Below are 14,796 nucleotides of genomic sequence, written 5' to 3' on the forward strand. Positions count from 1 at the left end.
AATAACATCACTCGGTCTGTTGAAAATGAAGTATATGTGGAGGTGTGGAGGTAGAGAGAAGTGAGGTTAACAGCTACAGGCTACGTTAACCACTTCTAACAAAACACATCTGAGTTTGTGATTGAATGACTGAACTGTTGGTAGTCAAGTTGCATTGTGGGTAATGTGGTTTCCTTTTTTTTTTTTTTTTTTTCACTTTGAGTAAGGGTTGTTACAGCATTGTAATGTTACATCTGTGGACTAAAACTTACAATTATCAAAATCACTCATCGAATGTCAACATCAGTAATGATTAATGTAGCAGAATCTTTCCTCATATTCAGAATAAATGTACAAATGAATTTGCTAAAAAAGATTGTCAAGTCTCCAGATATAGTTCCTGACTGTACTTCCTGGAAATGTTGGCTTGTAAAGGCTTTAAAGCTTGAATGAATGTGAATGTGCTTTTGTTTCATTTGACCATCACTTGGAAAACTAGTGTTGCTTCTGCACATGAGAACATGACAACAACACAACTGCGCACACATACAGACACAGAGGGGGACTGAAACACACACGTGGTGATTGATACTGTCGGGGGTAATTAAACAGGATGTTGAATAAAAAGTCAAACGGTGCGTCCTCTGTATTCTGACACAGTGTGACGCCCTTTTATAACCACGTCTGACGCCTTCCACTCAATGCATCCGTCTACACTGACTGGCCATTAGCAGTGACAGTTTTCTGGGCAGAGTGGTGTGGCTCAGGTCATTCCACCTCCTGATGTGTGTATGTGTGTGTTTGTGTACGCTCGGAACACGAACACTTTGTCTAACTGGGCTGGTCGATGTCCTCTCCTCTCCTGTGCTGTGCAGCAGTAAGTGATGTAATGTTCTGGCCTGCAGCCTCTGATCATGACCTGATTCACAGAACCATGCAGGTCAGTGTGCAGCTGTGACCCCCACACAGAGGAGGAGGAAGGGGTACACAACCTTACAGCAAAACTAACTGTATGGAAGGTAGGTTAGAAAAGGTAGGTTAGCTGTAAGTGTACATTACACAGGGTGCACTACGCAACGCTTGCCTCTCTCTTTTCTTTCAGGACTACGTGATGCTCACTCGCTTGTTCACGGGGAAGTCGGAAGCATCTTTGGATAAATGGGAAAAAACAAATAAACAAAAACATGACTGTTGCCATGGTAATGTTGCCATGGCTATAAAAAGGCACGAAGAGGATGAGAATCGAATCTGAGTCGGATGATGACTCAGCTGTCCAACAGTCATATTCTATCACAGCAGAACATACAGGTGGGGAGCAGCAAGCTAAGAGCCTGTTGCTATAGGATACTCCAGACAACAAAAACAGACTTTTGTAGCTACTGTAGCGAGCAGCAGAAACAGTATTTACAGGTCTGACGGTGTTGACTGAATGACAGTTTTGTGAAAACTATGTTGCTGTCTAGAGTTACTGTCAACTGTTCAAGATCTGACCTTTGTAAAAAAAAAAAAAAAAAGATTTGTAATACCTTCTAGGGTCTTTTTAAGGGAATTCATATCAAGGAAATCACCACTTTTTTCATAAAGATATCAACATGATGATGAACCAAATGACTCATGTTTTCTGATCTAAAGTCAATTATAGAGTTAAGATGAGTCACTGCAGTCTGTAATACATGACATCTGATGTAAGACACTGATAGGATGAAAATAGGCAGGAAACTAATGTGCTCGTTGAGTTCAACATCCGGGGCTGGGCTGCTACAGAGCAAACACACACACACACGCACGCACAGACACACACAAACCCACACCCCTCCATTTCCATCTAACCATCAATCCTCTCCTCCGGATGCAAACAGCATGAGGTGACACTGATGTGACTCGCACCGAAATAGTCTGATGACTCACTGAAGCGAAGAGCACACAGTCCTGGAAGTGTGTGTGCGTGTGCGTGTGTGTTTGTGTGCTTTCATACACTGCATATATGTAACTTTAACATATGTTCATGAGTGCATGTCAAACAGGTAGTGATATAAAATGTCACATAATGTTAAAGGCAGCAGAGAGGAAGTTTTATGTAAAGTGCTCTGATATATATATACAACATTATGTAATAGTTGATCTCTTATGTATGATATACCACATATATAATGAATAGTGTAGCATATGCAGATGAATTATGCAGAGTCAGCGTCAGTGTGTGAGGGGTTTCCCATCAAACATCATCCTCCATGATAAATATAGTATGCTGGTTACTCATGACTGCATGCTATTTAACTGTTAACCTTCAACTCATTTGACTGTGGCTATTGAAAATAGATCACTTTGGCTCATAGCGGGCTTAACATTAATAAACACTAACATCATCTTGTAGATTTGGCTGATCTATTTTATTGCCAGCAATGGGAGAGGAGAGTGTAAGAAATATTACTATATGTTACATAAATATTACCAGAGAAGAGAACAGTGATAACCTCTCTTTAAAAATGCAGAAGCTATTACTCCTCTCTTTGATTTGTACATTACTCTACAGCATCGCTCTAAAGCACTGATCACTCTGCTTAATATCCATTGATTATCCACATCCGGACCGTGATATCACATCCTCTTTCTGTTGTGAGCTGAGTTCCGTTTTTAGCAATACTCTCACTTCTTCAAACTCTATTTCTGCATTATATTTATACTCATAGAAATAGAGCGGACACAGACAGAAATGCTTACTGTACAGTCAAATAGCAGCAACTAAAAAGACTAAAGTGAGACTAAACTGGTGTGTATTTGTACGTGTCTATGTGTGTGTTTGAGTGTGTGTGTGTGTGTGTAGGAGTAGTCAGTGCCCTGCTGATCTGCTACTGAAAGCCAGTGTGTCTTTGATGTTTGGCTCCATTCATAGAACTCCACTTTAGGTAATGTTAATATGTGCCGTGTGTGTGTGTGTGTGTGTGTGTGTGTGTGTGTGTGTGTGTGTGTGTGTGTGTGTGTCTGTGTGTCTGTGTGTGTGTGTATGTGTGTGTGCGTGTTCCGCTGCATCTACACAGAGCCTTAATGGAGCCCACAGAGAACCTGTTTGAGGGCTCAGTGAAAGAGCTAGTGTTCGTGTGTGTGTGTGTGTGTGTGTGTGTGTGTGTGTGTGTGTGTGTGTGTGTGTGTGTGTGTGTGTGTGTGTGAGATAGTGCAGTCTTCTCATTCTAATAGCATTACACAGGACTCTCAGGACATGTCTGTATAATTCAGCACTTGCTGCAGCCCATTAGAGAGCAGAGAGACACACAGACAGGCAGGTAGTGATGTCCACACCCTCTATCATGTCCTCCCCCTCCCTCCATCCATCCCTCCATCCCTCCATCCCTCCCTTTGGAAAGGACACGCAGTGTACAGTAGCTGAATGAATTCCCTGTATGTCCCCGTGGTCTCGCCTACACACACACACACACACACATGCACGCACGCACACACACACACACACACACACACATGGAGTATTTCTTTGGGAACCATGCCCTATTGTTGCAGAGCGAGGCTTAACACATCGCAATGGAATGTGAAGCAGCGCGGACACACACTCACAGACAGACACACACAAGAGGTCAAACTGTAATCCCAAAACAAACAGGTAGTGGACACACACTCGTACACGGCTATTCACTATAGTGTGTGTGTGTGTGTGTGTGTGTGTGTGTGTGTGTGTAGCTTGGTGTGCTGGAACAACACAACAGTGGATTCTATAGGACAACCCCCCATTCAAACTTCACATGCTTCACATTCCTCATAGCTGCACACACAGTTCTGGATTCATTTTCATGTGTAAATATGTCAAATACAACTATTATACTCACAGAGATGTGCTATATATGCTATATTCCATTTATATATGAAGGAGGAGGCAACATGTTAGAAACACACCCTTAACATTAAATCAACACTTCTCTAAAACGGTTTCAACAACAACAGAATACTGGAGCCTTCATGAAGTTTGGATTTACTGCAGCAATCCAGCATTTTATTTTTTTTTATAAAAGACTCTTTACTATTTGCTATTAATCAGTTTTAAATGATTGTAAATTGATTAATTTGGAGTTATAAATTGTTGTTTGTGCAAATGACAATAAAGTCAATAAAGTCATAAAAATGAGCTGTACTCACATTTAAGCTTCACAGCTTAATTATTAATTATGTTAATTATTGTATATTTGGACTCAACCTTCCAGGGTAAGAGTCTGTCACAGTGAGCTCTAATCACACACACACACACACACACACACACACACACACACACACACACACACACACACACACACACACACACACACACACACACACACACACACACACACACACACACACACACACACACACACACACACACACACACACACACACACACACACACACACACACACACTGATGCTACTACTGGTTCTCACACTGATAAGCTGCTGTCTGCATGTTTTATTCTACAAAGCACTACAAGTGACTATTCTACAAGTTCCTTCATCACCTAGAAAATAAAAACCCCTTTAGGCGGTTCCAGTATAAACAGAGAAAAGCTCTGCCAACCTGAGCCATTATGACAGAAGCTTAACACTTTTCTGTCTCTGGAGGAATATTCAATGTTGGGAAATATGCTGACTTGCTCACACATGTCATTTCGACCTCAGGCTATCAGCTGACACCGAGAAACACTAATGGTCTGACAGTTCCCGCTCTGCACGGCTTTAATGGTTTTATTTGACTCTGAAAGTCCTGTTGATTATTTTACCGACAATTATTAGAACTTTATGTTTTAGTTTGGGATGGAATGTTGGTTTAGTTTCAGGTGTCTCAGTCTTTTATTGAGACATGCTCAGTCAGTTGAACTGCTTTCCCTTAGCTATCCTTTCCTTTGTTTTTTGTCCCTGTGTTGACACATGATACAGGCCTCTCTGTACTCATCTAGAAGAACATACCTCTATAAAATCACTTCCCTCCATCTACCTATCCATCCATCCTTCCGCCTGTATGACATCCAGCTCCTCACCCTGCTGTAATTCACAGCGGGGGGGGGGGCCTGATTGGCAGCGGTAAAGCCTGCTTGCTGACACACAGGTCCAGCTGCTGCAGTTGTGAGGAGGGATTAAAGTGACCGGTTCACTCTGTACCATGCCCATTCTTTCTCTCCTCTCTCCAATCCCTCCATCACTTCATTCATTCAATCCGCCGCCGTCACGCAATCGCGAGACTCCGCCCCTTCAGCCCCAAAAACGCACACATTTATGTACACGTTCATATACATCAGGGTGTCTGGCTGCTAGTGAGATATAGAGCTATGAAATCCAAATGATATCACTGGCTGTTCTCAATCAACCACAGTTATACTAAATGAGCAAGATCCTTCTGATTGGTTAAAACTAACTAAATAAAAGGGGGCAGCTGTCCTGGTATATAAACCTATAGTATAGATTAATCCAGCTTGCAGGCAGAAGTAGACAAGCTGCCACTATACTGTTATAGCTATACAAGCTAAACTATACAGTCATCATATACCATTAAAAGGAGGGTTATAATCTAAATAGGTCTGCAGCCAAATTATTTTCATTATCGATTAAAACACGAACTAACATGTAACATGAACTCACTGACATTGGATGAGTCTATATGATGGTCAGTTCACATTCCGCTGCTGTTTATAGGATATACTGACTATTTTAAGTTATATTATTTTATGACGTCATTGGATTGCAAGGCATTCTTGAAGCTTGGAGGTTTTATCCGAAAAAACAGCAGGTTATATAATACCGTGCATCTTATCTACACAATGTATTATTCTTATCCAGCCACTGTTTACAAAGGCCTCTGAACTGTAGGTCTAAGATACTTTAACATTGTACTTTTTATTCTGTGTGTCTGATAAGGACATTTGCTTTCATGCGAAAACAAGGAATGGTTAAGTCATTTCTCAAGCAAAAACACCACATTTTTGATGGTTTGAGCTTCTCAAATGTAAAGATTTGCTGTTTTTCTAAGTCTTATATGACGATCACTTTGCCTTTTGGACTGTTGGTCTGACAGAACAAAAAATCTGAAGACATTAACTCCGGCTCTGGAAAATTGGGAAAAGCTGAACAATTCATTGATTATTTGAAAAAAAAAATCATTAGTTGCAGCAACAGATTATTTAGCAATCAGACTGTCTGCCATCTCAAATCAACCATCAGCGATAAATAATTCATTGAAACTAAAGCAGCGTTTTCTCTCTTATTTCCTGGAAGAACCTGATTAATTTTTTTTTTGCATGTGACACAGAAGTACAGAAAGAACGAGTGTATAATTTCACCTGGCTGTGACTTCTCTCCAAGGGATTCACAACAAGCCCTGACAACGTTAAAAGACAGCATATCACTTGTTGGAGAGCAGCAGAAACTCTGATAGAAGCTATTTGGGGTTTGGATAGAACTGATGAACAGGCCACAACCTGACTTTCCTGTTCTGACCTTTCACTAAAAAACACAAGCTCGTCTGCCAGCAGTCCTGCCTGAAACCTTACAGACCGTGGATTTATCTTTATTAATTACATACTTTTGACAACTGCTGGGAAAAAGGCAAAATCCCTCCCCCCGATCCCCCCTGACCTTTCACTGATGTTTCAGTGAAAACAGCTGAATCACAGCCAGTCGGGGCTCAGGGAAAGAAATGTTATAAATCGATGAATCATTAGGTTTTAGGGCCACATTGATTTTACAGTAAACAGTATAAAATGTTTCACAGATTCACTGGGAGTTCAATAAGCTGCAGAGCCTTACTGGCATCACTGGCGCCATTAACCCCTCTGTTGAATATTGATCACATTAGATCATATAGGGTTCCCGTCAGTGTATTGTAAGCCTAGTGGTCCTAGTGGAGTTGAGTTTGCTCAGTAACATTACCAATCATGTCAACAATTATTGCGTCTTGTTCCATTCTATGAAGCCAGATGTTTCACAACACTTTTTTTTTTTCAGTGTGGACAGAAAATATATCGTACAAACTACTTTATATGATACTCGCTTTTAAGGTCCAGCGTGTAGGATTTAGTGACATCTAGCAGTGAGGTTGTATATTGCAACCAAGTGAATAACCCTTCCCTCCCCCGCCAAAGTATAACTCGTAGGAGAACCTACAGTGCCCACAAAACTTGTGAAAAACCCAAAGGTCCCTCTCTAGAGCCAGTGATTGGTTTGTCCATTCTGGCCTACTGTAGAAACATGGCGGTGCAACATGGGGAGCTCCATGGAAAAGGACCCACTTCCTATGTAGATATAAAGGGCTCATTCTAAGGTAACAAAAACACAACAATTCTTATATTCATGGGGTTATACTAATATTCTATTCCATTTCTGCCAAGTCCATTCCACTAGATGCCTCGAAATTATACACACTGCACCTTTAACATTCCAGCAGCTGCCCACTCTGGGTATGGCCATCATGCATCTTAACAACTGACTGTGTTCCCAACATTCAAGCTACAATAGAATGCAATGGGGAGACAGCAGCTGGGGCATCAATAAATAGGCATATGTCTGGAAATTACCAACTGGCGAGGGTGAACTGAGAACGAAAACCAGTAAAATAAGAACTTAATAGGTTTGCATGTAACTGAGGAAGCATTATTATATAAGGGTAATAATGCCGTCCTTGTCCCAGATTAACCTGCCAGCAGCTGAAGCATTGTTTGGCAGCTCAGCAGCGAATGGATGATGGATTTCCCCTGCTTCCTGATTCCTAGACAGAGGCTGGGATGAAGCAGTCTGTTGACCTTGAAGACAGTATCCTGCTACAGTCAAAGAGCAGCTGACGTCAGCTTTCTCGAAACCCCTAATTTTAACCCTGGCCCCGAAACGACCTGCACAACTTCCAAATGAGCCTTAACATAGAAGCTCAGGTATGCATGGCAGGTTTTGAAATTAATTATGATGTAACAGTCATGGTGAGCAGCTTTTACGCCAATATGGCTGTTAAAATTCCAGAATTCCGGCCATATAGAACAACTACTATATGTATAAATAGCTATATAATAGCCTGGACAGCTACACATGATACAGGCTTATACCGGTTAATATAAACCGCAGCTGATGATGCATCAGGGAGGTTTGTTTTAAGCGCCTGGGTGGAGAGCAAGAAAGCAGGGAGTCAAAGTCTCTGGGTTCCAGTCAATTATTCCACACTTGGCATTCCACAGCATGAGAATTCACAATGTGCTCAACTGAGCAACTCTAGGAACCTGCGTGCAGTCGAACACTTCCTCCCTCCCTTCCGTCCTTCCTTCCCTCTCCTCCTAGCACAGTCATTATTTCCTAACCCCCACCTTCCTTCCTTCTTTCCTTTATCCCGTCTTATACTTTAAAATCATTTTATTTCTGTTCTGGACAAGATGTATGGCAACATTAATTATGCTTATGCACACTGCATTAAGATTCAATATAAATGTGGCCAGAAGAGCTCATCCATCACTGCAGACCTTTAGCCTGGATAAACAGTGTATTTGACCAATGCCCTCAAAAGAGTCAGCCAACTTTCCATTTTTATGGAGCTACCATAAAAGTTACGCACGTATCAGTTTTATGACTGCAACAAATTATGATTTTCATTTTCGCTTCATTATATCAAGACAACATCTTTACATGTCTTGTTTTGTTGGGTCAACAGTCCAAACCCCCAAAGTTAAATATTTATTCAATGTGTTTTCAGTGTTTGGCATCTTTGCTTGATCAGTTAAATGATTATCAAAATAGTTATTGATAAACTTTTTATTTAATTTTTTAAATGACTTTTGTTAAACTAGGAATAAAAACCTCTGGCAGATGAAATGAGGACTCCTGACCACAAAGATGTACTGGACTCAATGTTATTATTGTAATTTAATATAAAAGGTCCCTGAAGTCTACCATGGTCACTTCATGTAGATCTTTTTTTTTTTTAATAAAAAACTTGACTGTTTTGCTTTGTCATTCTTGGCATCTGTCAAGTGGATAAAAACAGATATTTGGAGGAAGCGGAGGATCCTTCTACTCAGAGTTCTGACACTTGTGTTGTTTGAATGAACAGAGTCAGTGACCTTAAACAAAGTAAAACTCACTGACATCCATCCAACACCCCAACTCTACTGCTGTCTTAATCTTTCCTTTTTAAATATTTAAACATTTTTATTGCCCCTGCTTGGAACTTCATTAAAAAGGAGATGTCTGCTTTGGGCCTGATTATTTATTTAAAGCCAAGACCATTCAAAAAATGATTCCCCCCAAAGGTACGGCATAAAGCCAGGACACAAATATTTGTTCCACCACCCTTCATATGGTCAAATATATCAGTGAATACTAATATACAAAGGAGTGAAGCTTTTACACAGATAAATCAGAGCATGGATTCCTTTACAATATCGGGCCATTGTATAACATTATTTCCTACAGCGATGTGCCAATCTAAACCTTTACTGTCCCTGAACACAATACTTTATAACAATCGACATGAAAAACTTGAATTATATGTCAAACTAAATCCTTCCCGCTAGACTCACATGAGATTAAATACTGGGAGCAGTACATGTACATCTGCCTCCCGCTGCTTATCACAAAGGTTAAAACCAATGATCTTTCATGTGCTTTAATTATCGGATAAATCAAATATATTTTAAAATGAGTTGGTCTATGAGCAGCTTACCAGAGCTTAAAGGGTGGATATCGCATGCAGATGTATTTAGTCCCGACCGATGAAATCTTAGCATCAAGTATTGTAAACTGTCAAGTAGGCCACAGAAAGTTGCATTCAATCTTGGGCCTTAAGAAATAGTTTAGCTAATTTTGGCTCATTTGAGTCAGTCATATGACTGTCTAGTCTAAAAATAACGTTTATACAGCATCGGTATAAAAACTTTAAAAGGATAGCTATCTGTTACTGGACTATAGTGTTATCTTAGGGCATTTTCACACCTATAGTTTGTTTGCTTTGGCCCGAAGCAGTGGAAAAGTTGCTGCTTTGTTGCATTTTGTCTTTAGGTTGGTTTGATTTCAAGCAGGAAACCATGTGGGAGCTGTCACTCTGAAATCTGGTGATATGGCAAAGAAAGTAGAGTTTGTATAGCTTTCCAAAATGGACCACGAATGGTTTCGGATGACGAGGAGAAGTCAACATATTTTGTTGCCGCGCCAGGTCAACCTTTGATTTATGTTTACGACACAAAGCTCTTCCTCAGCATGGCACAGTGCACAGCGTGGCTGGCTACGGGAGCTAGTTTAGTCCAAAAAGTTGGATCCACCTCTTGAACAAGGTCTTGGTCTGGTTGTTTTGGTCTACACCCAAGCATGATTGCTGCTTTCACACCTGCGATTCAGTCGAACTAAACAAGGCAATTGTGAAAACGCCCTCAACAACTACAGTCCAAACTACATACACACGACACGATTGGATTACACCTGAGTTAACTACTGTAGTTCAAAGGTTTACAAACCGTTTCTTATACGTATGTTTCGGTAATGATTCTACTCTACTCTACTCTTTTCTTGATTAACTGTTTGCTCTATAAAATGTCGGAGAATGGTGAATCAGTTTCTTAAACCCAGAGGTAACGTCTTCAAATGTCTTTTGTCTCACAAACAAAACTCAAAGATACTCAGTTTACGATTGTTATAAACCAAACAAAAGCAAAGTAGAAGATTAAACCAGTAAATGTCGAATGAGAAAAACGACGTAAACAATTCATCAGTTATCAAAAAAGTAAATATCGGTCAACTGACTAATGGATTTGATTGTTTCTGCTCTATTTCAAACAATGGGTTAGCAGTAAAAAGCTAATATTACTAATGTTAAAGGATGTTCTTCACACCATTGACCTTCTATAGCAAATGTTAGTGGAAATGAATATGCTTATTCACCTGGTTTGTACGGGCAGCCGAATGTCCGACCATCCCACAAGTTCTACAATTACTCTCCTGCAACAAAGCCTCTTTTTCAAAGCTAATCTCAGACATCAGATTTTGGCAAACATTCTTGACCGATCATTTATCCAATTTGTCCAAAAAGTGGGTAATTTGTCACAGAGCTGACTGTTCTGGTAAAATGCTGTGGTCGTGCAAAAAAAAAAAAAACAGGTTTAGGCAAGTGGACACACATAGAATCAGTGAAATCTACAGGATCCATCAGCAGGCTACTGTTAAGTAGAAGTTCACCTTTTGCAGAGTTTTTTCCAAGAAGAAAATCAAATCCAGAACTGTCCACAACTATAAAACTACTGAGTGGTATTTGATGTTGGCAGGAGGCTGCTGAGCATTAGCGTGGGCCTACTTAGGAAACACTGGTGAAGGTTCAGCACACTGAGACAGAGGTGCTGTAGTAGAATCTGAACAGCTGGGCTTATGTATTTATAAAACAGTTAGGGACTAAAACAGATGTTACTCTTTTTTCTTTTGGATGTTTTCATCACTGGAAATATCGACTCTTAGTGCTGCAGTATTCCTCCAAACTGTTTGCGGTAAAAGCTTTTTAAAGGTACTTTTTCTTCTTCACAGGAGTTGAGACAGTCCAAGTTGTTACTTCCATGCTTCCAGCAAACGGAACAGCACCAAACAGAAGACTGTAAAGAGTTTCTCACAGTCAAAGACTCCCGGCTGTTCGGAAAAAGCACCGACAATTAGAATTTATGACACGGCCTTGCACTCAAGACAAACAAACACTGTACCATTACAGTATAATTAGGTTGTATGAGCTGGTATCCTTCAAAGTCATCATTATCAAAGGAGGTAAATGGACTGCAGTTATAGAGAGCCTTTCCAGTCTTCCGACCACTCAGAGCACTCAAGTGCCAACATTCAAGGGGGGATGCCGAGCAAGGTGCCAACCTGCTCATCGGTAGGAGTTCGGCAAGCACTGGAGGAGTCTCGAATCAAACCACCAATCTTCTGATTAGTGGATCATCTGTTCTACCTCTGGGTTCACAGCTGGCATAGGTAGAGATTCATAAATAATCCTCTTTCTTCACTTATTCAGGGGCTTTGACTACAATTTGAACATTTCGGTAATAGAGACTGCTTGAAAGGCCTACTTATCTTGATACAAAATGTTCCAACCTAGACATTTTCTATCTATTTGTCTTTCTCACACAAGTTACTGTTTTCCTCTAAAAGCAGCAGGGAAGCTGGGAGAGACCCAACCAAGCACAAACAGATATTTCAGATGGGATTTGATCCCTGGGCAGTAAAGCATGTGTTTCACTGTCCTTTCATCTCTGCACATTGTAAAACTTTTAAGATCCTGCAGAGCTACTGTAGCTGTTCATCTCAAAGACTCAGTGACAGTGACCGATCCAGGGGAACACCCCTGCCCCGCCTCCCCTGCTCACCCCCGGCCTGCCTGACAACTGTCAAACCCTCCAGGCTAATACCTGATCACTTTGGCAGCCCTTACAGCAAAGCATCAAGCGACGGGACATTTTAGGAATGTGATTGGATCAAGTCCATAATGAATTCAGGGCCTTAGATCAGTCCCACCTCTTATTTCCCACTCAGTAATCTGGCTGTGGAGGATTGAGAGTAATCTGGATAGAAGGAGGGAGGGAAAGAGAGAGAGAGAGAGAGAGCGAGAGGGAGGGAGGGAGGGAGGGAGGGACAATCCTCTTCGCTGTTCCTCTCATTATTTTATATCATTCTGAGGCTAAATGTGCTGTGATGTTCCAGCGTAGGTGTGAACCGTCACTTCTGGAGACGAGTCATGCATGTATGTATGTGGTCTGTCATAGGCTACATTTGGGGACAAATTTCAGATTTAAGACCACTTAACTGGGCACAGCTTGTCAAATTGGGGACAAAAGCTGACTATACCATATCAGCAGATGAGCAATGACGGCAATGACTAGGCATGCTGCGTCATGATTGAGATATTGCAACTGATGATGACAGTGAGATGCAGTTGAAATCTATGGAAAGACGATGGGGTAAATCTTGGTTGGTTTAAGAATTTTTTGGGTGGGTCAAAGTACTATTTCCAATGTTTTGATTATTTTAGAAATGACACATTCGCCACATTCTAATGTGCATGGATATCAGAAAATATTCAACCCCGTCTCCCTGCCCAGAAACCACATACTAACTGAGGGAAGTGATAGAATGGCGAATGAGTGAATGAGTGAGGCTTATCTTTATACTGTATATCAGCAACATGACAAGCTGCCAATGATAAGAGCTAAAACAACAGTGACAGAAGAAAGCGGGAAAATATCTGTGGCTCTTCTGATTGGATTTAACCAAGGACGCACCGCTACTACAATATCCAGTATTATGATGACATAATTTGCATGAATAAGTCTACTAAAGCCTGACCAATAAATCGGTCAGCTGATTTTATTTGCGAATAGTGGCCTTTCACACATATATTGCTGTCATATAAGTATTGGCGTATATTAGACAACATATTTTTTTAAGGTTAAACAGGCAGCATTTTATGTTTATTTTAAATAGATAGATACTTTTTATCATTTGTGACAATAAAGTGTATTACTAAAGTAGGAAATATCCTGCCTTCATTGCATATTGTGTTTGATATTTATACTGGTCAATATATTGATATTGGATTTTTTTACGACCTATAGGCCTACTGATATCGGCCCCACAAAATCCAGTATCGGTCAGGCGCTACATTCTACACATGCAGACAGTTAAGAACACATAGTTTCAATATGAGATGCAATTGCAAACAGCACATGACAGCCTCAGCAGTCCTGCACTCCTCCTCACACACACAAGCTGCAAATGAATGGGCAGATCTAACAGTGTCCCTGTGCTTGCATAACTTTGCCCGCTCCTGTCTGTGCTGTGACAGTGCAACTTCACCGTGAGCACCCATGCTGCCTCAAGTGCTGTCGGGAACGTCCAAGTTACTGTATCCCGTCGCACACGAACGACGCACCTATGTAATAAATAGCCCATGACGGGGGAAAGTGAAAGTTGCTAGTCGGTGTTAGCAATGACACGGTGCAAAGGAGCTAAAAGCAGCCTGTAGCTAATGGACAATAGCTTGGATGGGGAAAAAAGGGCGAGACGAGTACATTGCTACTGCGTGTACGCTAAACTAAATATTGGAAAGTAAGAGTTTCCGAGCAGCACCTGAAGGCAGCATTCTCCTGCAGCAGTATACCGTGGCTGTGAGATCACTCATCCAAAATCACCGTCACTTCACTGCTGAAGCCCGTAGCTGTCCGCACGCACTTCCCGCGCTTCACTGCGGGACACAGCTCGTCTCCACACCACAGCACACACACAACACACACGACGTTCATATTTCTTTCTCCACTCACCGTTACTTGTCTGCTTTTTTTGACAGTTTGTTCGGGAGTCTCTGAGCGTCGCTGTCACCGCTACGATCCGCCCACCCGTGAGTGCGCTTCGCTGGCCGCAGACTAACCTGCTCCACCCCCGGAGAAACTCCCAACAAATCACAGCGCTATCGCTCTGACTGGCTCTCGCTGCGCCCAATCAAATCGACGCTCGGCTTTAAGTGACGGGGTCATTGACCTATCGCTGCTTTCAAACGCAGACCAGGCACTTCGTCGTCACCGAATGCACTTTTGACAGACACGCTGTGCATACAATGGAGAAGTTTGACTCCTTTTACGGGACGGTGCCGGTCCAATCGCCGGGGGGAACGGGCTCTGGATACGGACAGGGCCCAGGAAGACGCCCTTATTCCGCCCAGATGACTGGAATGTCACCAGGATGATAGGAATGAGGATTATTGTTCAAAATACAGACAGTCCCCATGAAAACTAGAATTAATACAAATAAATGATCATCTATTCTTATTGCAGATGGGTCAAGT

At 41.5% G+C, this 14,796-nt stretch overlaps 1 protein-coding gene across 2 annotated transcripts in view; it reads right to left on the minus strand.

Moving 5' to 3' along the window:
- LOC134002542 (microtubule-associated protein 4) overlaps window positions 1-14,339 on the minus strand; it is a 112,981-nt gene extending 98,642 nt beyond the window's left edge. For both annotated transcript variants that reach the window (XM_062441894.1, XM_062441893.1), the window contains exon 1: window positions 14,276-14,339. The gene's annotated coding sequence lies outside the window, so the exon portion shown is untranslated. The remainder of the gene's footprint in view (window positions 1-14,275) is intronic.
- Window positions 14,340-14,796: the final 457 nt, after the last annotated feature.

This window comes from Scomber scombrus, chromosome 20, assembly GCF_963691925.1.
Source record: "Scomber scombrus chromosome 20, fScoSco1.1, whole genome shotgun sequence".
In the NCBI taxonomy this organism is placed as follows: domain Eukaryota; kingdom Metazoa; phylum Chordata; class Actinopteri; order Scombriformes; family Scombridae; genus Scomber; species Scomber scombrus.